Source organism: Rana temporaria, chromosome 3, assembly GCF_905171775.1.
Source record: "Rana temporaria chromosome 3, aRanTem1.1, whole genome shotgun sequence".
Classification (NCBI taxonomy): domain Eukaryota; kingdom Metazoa; phylum Chordata; class Amphibia; order Anura; family Ranidae; genus Rana; species Rana temporaria.
In genome coordinates this window covers 455,300,461-455,307,521 of record NC_053491.1, presented here as the reverse complement: position 1 = coordinate 455,307,521, position 7,061 = coordinate 455,300,461, and the positions used below count along the sequence as shown (strand labels likewise).

At 45.6% G+C, this 7,061-nt stretch overlaps 1 long non-coding RNA gene across 1 annotated transcript; it reads right to left on the bottom strand.

The window, feature by feature from the left end:
- Nucleotides 1–568: 568 nt before the first annotated feature.
- LOC120930935 lies at nucleotides 569–6,677 on the bottom strand. The gene is made up of 3 exons (XR_005747787.1): nucleotides 6,578–6,677; nucleotides 3,374–3,485; nucleotides 569–624 (listed from the first exon to the last, which is right to left on the bottom strand). It is a non-coding gene; the product is annotated as an uncharacterized LOC120930935 (long non-coding RNA).
- Between the last annotated feature and the right edge of the window lie 384 nt (nucleotides 6,678–7,061).

Sequence of the window (7,061 nt, the reverse complement as noted above, 5' to 3'; positions counted from 1 at the left end):
CGTCACCGCACTGTCTGTCCGCGGGGATTTCGGTTTGATGGTGTGTACAGCCATCAGACCAAAATCTCCCAGCGGACATGTCCGATGAAAACGGTCCGCGGACCGTTATCATCAGACATGTTCTATCGTGTGTACAGGGCCTTAAAGCGAAGTAAGTTATAAAACATTGATATTTCTTTTTGATGGGCTATAGGGGACTTGTAGTAGATCCAGGCTTTTTGGGGGAGATTACATGTCCAAGTTTTGAGTGAGTTAAGGCAGTGTTGGGTACGTATGTACAGGAATATATCGGAGTTTGGGAGTTGTTATTCTTTTTGTAGTACAGGAAACGTTTTGGGTTTGTCATTGTCTATCAGATCAGATATGTAGGCAATACCTCTGTCTTTTCATTGGGTGATATTTCTGAGACAAGATTGGAGATGTAGCTTGGAGAATGTTATTCAGTAGGCAATCAGAAGTCAGTAAAGTGATTGGCAGACATGGGTAGTGGACATTGAGCAGTTGGTAAGGTGGATGAATAAAAAAGATAGTCAGAGAAGGTAAGAGAGGAAGTGAAGAATCAGTCTATACCTCAGTTATTGTATCCACTGCTTCTAGTTTGGGTTGAAACTTCTCCTTGCTAGACTGAATTGGAGACAAGAAGGAAATGATAGAAGATTATTAAAATGGCTTTAAATGAGAAGTGTGGGAACGGTAAAAAACAAACAAAAAACATACATACCTCCAGTGGTGGCTGGTGCTATTTTTTTGGGGCAGCGGCAAACACCCACAGCCACCACCCCCTGGTCAGTTAAGTCATCTGCACCCAACCCTTCCAGGGTGGTCTGTTGGTCTGGTTACCCGCACCTCCACCTCAGTCAGTCGGTCACCAGCCACGCACGTACCCCATCTATGGTGTGGGCAGCACTTCCCCACTGGCAAAGGGCAGCGGGTTTCACTGTATCTTCTCCACAGTATCACAGCGGCTTCCCTCCTCCAAGGCCCCTATTGGGAAATGGGTCTCAGGACCCGCTTCTTGAGTGGCCCGGAGGATAATCAGTGTGAAAATAGCGAATATCCCACTGGGTGAGCCTCTGGCTCTAATCACTTGCTTGAAAAAAAACTTATGGATGGGCTGCCACTGCTCACCTCCCTGCTTCAGCATCACTCTGCTGCTGCAGCTGTCCCCTGTCAGTTCAATGTCTGAAACAGAGTGATCACATGCCTGGTGATCATCATCACTAAGCAGAGAGCAGTGACTGTTAATGCACAGGCTCTCTGCTCTGCCCCTCAAGTGATCACTGGAGCGCTGGGGTGGGAACAGGGCAGGAGCAGCTGACCTAGACTCTCAGCTGCCCATCAGGCATCTGGGTGGATCTCAACATTGTTGGGCTGATTCCACAGCCTGGACCAGCTCTGTGCTTTAGTCTGCTGTCAGATGAATCTGGGTCACAGCATTTTCCTGTGATCCAGAAAAGAAGTAAGGCCAAAAAAAGCTTTGGCTTACTTCTCTTTTAACAAAAAAATGGTATATAGTAAAATAGTGATTAAGAAGAAACATATTTTTTAGATAATAGTGTAGTAGCTTCTATCACTCACAAACATCAATGTTTTGTTTATCATAAACATGATTTGATAAAAATAATAATAATAATATATAAAATATAACACAGTCTCTTGTGTATTATAATTGTGCTGCAACCTCCACTCTTATTAAATTAATATAATTTGTCACTCGTGTGAAAATCACCACTTGTGACACCATCTTAAACATCATATGCTCGCCTTCTTTGTTTGACTCATAGGTTGTAATAGGTCAATTGCCCTTTAGGAGCAGGGACACTCTTCCACTCTCCTCCTTCCACACCTGGTGGGATTCCCTTCCTCTTCTATGATCTTTCTCCACTGCTGTCAAATCCGAAAATATGGATGGGGCTTGATACACTAGGCATAACTCGTAAGGGGCGGAGCTGGTGACATCACTATGATCAGATAGGAAGTGAGGTGCTATCTGTCAGAAGCCAGTATATCTACATGTACATGTACTTGCTTTCATCGGTAGTGCACTGAAATGTGTGGGCATGAAATGCTTTTTTTTTTTAAATAAAGATTGTGTTTTGATGCAGAGATGAACTATGGGCAAATACATTTTCTTTTTGAAAAAATATAATATATAAAGTGGAGTTTATGCAGTCCCATTCATGCAATCTGGGTTTGACAGCAGTAGAGAAGTATCATGGAAGGGAACCCCACCAGGAGTGGAAGGAGGAGAGTGGAAGCAAGATTGACTCCACTCTTAAAGGGGATGGCAAGCAATTGACCTATTATAACCTATAGATCAAATAAAGAAGGTGAGAGGTCTCACCCTTCTACAGGGTGATACAGACAAATGGGGGCTATGAGTCTGTCCTCCTCCTGAAGAGTGATACAGATAGAATGGGGCTATGAGTCTGTTCTCCTCCTGAAGGGTGATACAGACAAAAGGGGGCTATGAGTCTGTCCTCCTCCTGCAGGGTGATACAGACAGAAGGAGCTATGAGTCTCTCCTCCTCCTCCTGCAGGGTGATACAGACAGAAGGAGCCATGAGTCTGTCCTCCTTCTGCATGGTGATACAGACAGAAAGGAGATATGAATCTGTCCTCCTCCTGCAGGGTGATACGGATAGAAGAGAGCTATAAGTTTGTCTTCCTCCTGCAGGGTGATATGGACAGAAAAGAGCTATGAGTCTGTCTTCATCCTGCAGGATGATACAGACAGAATGAGCTATGAGTCTGTCCTCCTCCTGCAGGGTGATACAGACAGAAGGGAGCTATGAGTCTGTCTTCCTCCTGCAGGGTGATACAGACAGAAGGGAGCTATGAGTCTGTCTTCCTCCTGCAGGGTGATACAGACAGAAGGAGCTATGAGTATGTCCTCCTCCTGCAGGGTGATACAGACAGAAGGAAGCTATGAGTCTGTCCTCCTCCTGCAGGGTGATACAGACAGAAGGGAGCTATGAGTCTGTCCTCCTCCTGCAGGGTGATACAGACAGAAGGAGCTATGAGTCTGTCCTCCTCCTGCAAGGTGATACAGACAGAAGGGAGCTATGAGTTTGTCCTCCTCCTGCAGGGTGATACGACAGAAGGGAGCTATGGGTCTGTCCTCCTCCTGCAGGGTGATACAGACAGAAGGGAGCTATGGGTCTGTCCTCCTCCTGCAGGGTGATACAGACAGAAGGGAGCTATGAGTCTGTCCTCCTCCTGAAGGGTGATACAGACAGAAGGGAGCTTCTACTCTGTCCCTCATACAGGTTGACCCAGGAGCAGTAGCTTTACAGCGGTTGCTCCTATTATTAAGGTTAATTAAGCTTTGAGATGAAATATGAAATGATTCAGAACATCACGTAATGCTTACCATTCAATCTGAGTCTATATTTAGGTTTAGATTGAATATCCCATTTTGTGCAGTCCACTGATCATCAGTATCATGACTCCATAAATCTTCACTATCTCTGAAGAAGTCATCCCTGGAAACATATGATGCAAATACACCAATTATAAAACATCAAAATGTATCCCTATGACCTATAATTCTTTGTATTATTTTTTAAATAAAAACCATAATCTGTCGCACTGCTTTACACACATAAAATCCAAAGTTAAGACCAAAGTTAAGCTGGTCATACATGGAGTGAATTTCAGCCGGTTTTGGACGAATCTCTGAAATCTGATCCAATCAGATGCAGCCACTGTTTGGGTACTCTGACAGCTGTGAGTGCCGACTGTCAGAATACAATAATCGGCAGTGCAGTTTCCTCCATCCACGTGGTTTAGCAGGTTTCTCTCATTGAGTCTTCAAGCATAAATGTATGTACAGTCAGCTAGTGATATACTAATGTGGCCCCCATAGCTGTGCTTAAAAGAGAAGTATGGGAATTTTTTTTAATTTTTGAATCATACTTACCTAAGTGAATCCATCATTAGTCACCCTGCTGCATCTGTCCCCCGAAGGCTGAGAACCGAGCGATCAAACTTCGCCGATTGCTCGGTTCTCAGTGCTTCCTGAGCAAAGATCTGGTGACTGTCAGTCACTGTCTGTCTGCTCTGCCCCCTCCATGCTCACTAGAGCACTGGGCTGTGGAGGGGGCTGGAGCAGCCGACTCAGGCTCTCAGTGGCTTGCTGAGAGGTTGTGTCGGGTGCTGATCCAGGCATGTGGGCAGATATTAACCATATGGTCGCAATCTTTCCCGAGCCTGGATTGGCTTTATGACATCACCTGTCAGCGGGGTTCAGCCTGCTGTCTGCTGAAAACAGGTCACAGGAGTGCAGATCATTTTGCACTCCTGTGACCCATTTTCAGCAGACAGCGGGCCGGTTGTACCTCTCTTTTAATTTATACTAGTAAATGATAAGAACCTGACGTTTCTGTAGTCTGCAGGAGCCACATTTATCAGTTGCTATCATGTTCATTAGGCTGGTAGTGTAGGGCAAAGGGTTTAGGCCAAGCATGAGTTCAGGCCCAACCTTTGCCTGAACAGTCGTTCATCGAACACCCAAATTTGCAGGGTGTTTGGCCTGCCGAACACCCTGCACTGCACTGAGCTCTGATTCTTTTGGGAAAGTTTTACCCAATCAGGGCACAGTGTAAGGAGCGGTCTGGGAAGCTGGCTGTGGTGTCCTTAAAGCGGGAGTTCACCCATTTATGCATCTCGTAAACGGGTAAGTACTGCACATATTTTAAAACAAATAGCCGATTCCCCTAGAGAAAACGAGCAGGAATCTAAGGGGAAAAAGTGCCCTCTAAGGGTGAACCCCCGCTTTAACCACCTAAATACTGGGCACTTCCTTCCCAGACCAATTTTCAGCTTTTAGTGCTCTCGTCCTTTGAAGGACAATTACTCAGTCATGCTACACTGTACCCAAATGAAATTGTTATCATTTTGTTCACACAAATAGAGCTTTGTTTTGGTGCCCACTCACCAATCCCAGCGACCTCTAGTATTGAAGAGTGGCTTGAGGGTTCCGCAGCAGACCTCTACAGAATCTGGTCCAAAGGATGGCGCTTGACCCTGTGTTGCGCCGCGTCCACAGCCCAGCTCTATCTGCCGTGGATGTGATGAGAGTGGCTTCTGAATGACCAGAGGTGGCTGGTGGTGGATGCTCCTGTACCCGCCCACGATGACTCTCCTCCTTGTAGCACAGGCCGAAACTTGGCTGCAGCAAAGTCTAGCACCGTGTCACTGCTTGCAGATCCAGGCCGTGGTCCCAAGAGAACAATTCTGTCCCCCACACAGGCTTTTTATAATAGTCCAATTGAGTGTAACATTTTGGATCTTTGGACTACATGTCCCAAGATGCTTTGCTTCATTCTTAGGTCTCATTCACCCTGACTGCACAATGTGATGACATAGAGTCCAGGCTGGGCACTATGATTAAACAGCCACAATGCAGCAACATTGTAAAGTGTCTATGGACATACTGTATGCAGACAATATTAGCCAGCTACTGGCTGAGACCTAAAAACCAACTGTGTTGCCAGAAATTTTTAAGGAAGCTCTACAGAGCACTAATGTGGGAACATTGACTAGTAAAGGGATTGTAATGGCATCTTTAGCAGTCTTTTGCAACATGCTGTAGGTTTAGCATTGTCTCCTGCAGCATGTCCCCAATATCCAACTATACCTCTAGCATGTCTGCAGTGTCGGGCCAAACTCTCATTTAGCATGCCTGTAGTCTCTGACCATCTCCTGTAGCATGTCTGCAGTCTCTGACCATTTCCTGTAGCATGTCTGTAGTCTCTGACCATTTCCTGTAGCATGTCTGTAGTCTCTGACCATTTCCTGTAGTATGTGTGCAGTCTCTGATCATTTCCTGTAGTATGTATGCAGTCTCTGACCATTTCCTGTAGCATGCCTGTAGTCTCTGACTATATCCTGTAGTATGTATGCAGTCTCTGATCATTTCCTGTAGTATGTATGCAGTATCTAACAGTTCACTGTAGCAATAAATACACACTAAATATATGTGAGCCCTATGATAATGTCTTGGGCTGCTCTAGGGGTTTCTATATAAGTAAAGCGGTTCTCCACCCTAAAGTGAAGTCCCGCTGATCGGAACCCTCCCCCCCTCCGGTGTCACATTTGACACCTTTCAGGGGGGAGGGGGGTGCAGATACCTGTCTAAAGACAGGTATTTGCACCCACTTCCGGCCCGGCATTCACGGGCAAAAGACGGGCATTGCGTCACATCCCGTCGCCCCCCCCCCCCCTGTTGTGTGCTGGGAACACTCGGCTCCCAGCACACAGCGGGAGCCAATCGGCGGGCGCGGCGCGACTCGCGCATGCGCCGTAGGGAACCGGGCAGTGAAGCCGCAGCGCTTCACTTCCTGGTTCCCTCAGCGTGGATGGAGGGGGGAGCAGCAGGGTGACGAGCGATCGCTCGTGCTCTGCTGTGGACGGCGCTGGACTCCAGGACAGGTAAGTGTCCTTATATTAAAAGTCAGCAGCTGCAGTATTTGTAGCTGCTGGCTTTTAATATTTTTTTGGGGTGGAACATCCGCTTAAGTTCATCACTATTGCCATAAAAATGTCAGTTCACAACTTTTTGCACGGTACTCACTTATTCTTCTTCCTTTTTTCTCTGACCAGGTAAAACGATACCGTGATAATAACAATGAACAGGACAGCAAGGGAAACTCCCACCCCTGCATACACTCCAGCTTTTGATATTTTTCCTGTGCAGCTTGCACCTGTATACATGAAGATATGTGTCTCTGGACACCTGTGTGGATAAAGAATATATTTACCATCCTAGTATCAGCATGTTTCACCCCTTTCATTATCAGGCAATTTTGCAGTTTTCAGTGCTGTGATCGTTTGACTGACAATTATTTGGTAATGCAACACTGTGCCGGAACAAATTTTATATAATTTTTTGAGACAGAGATTTGTTTAAAAAATGAATACCCTTTGTATTTTTTGCATTCTTTTTAAAGAAAAAAAATGCAAATATTTAGAAAAATAAAGACCATTTTTTGTAAAGTGGAAACCACAAACTGATCTTATTTAGACATGTGCACTGCCGAAAAATTTGTTTGTTTTAA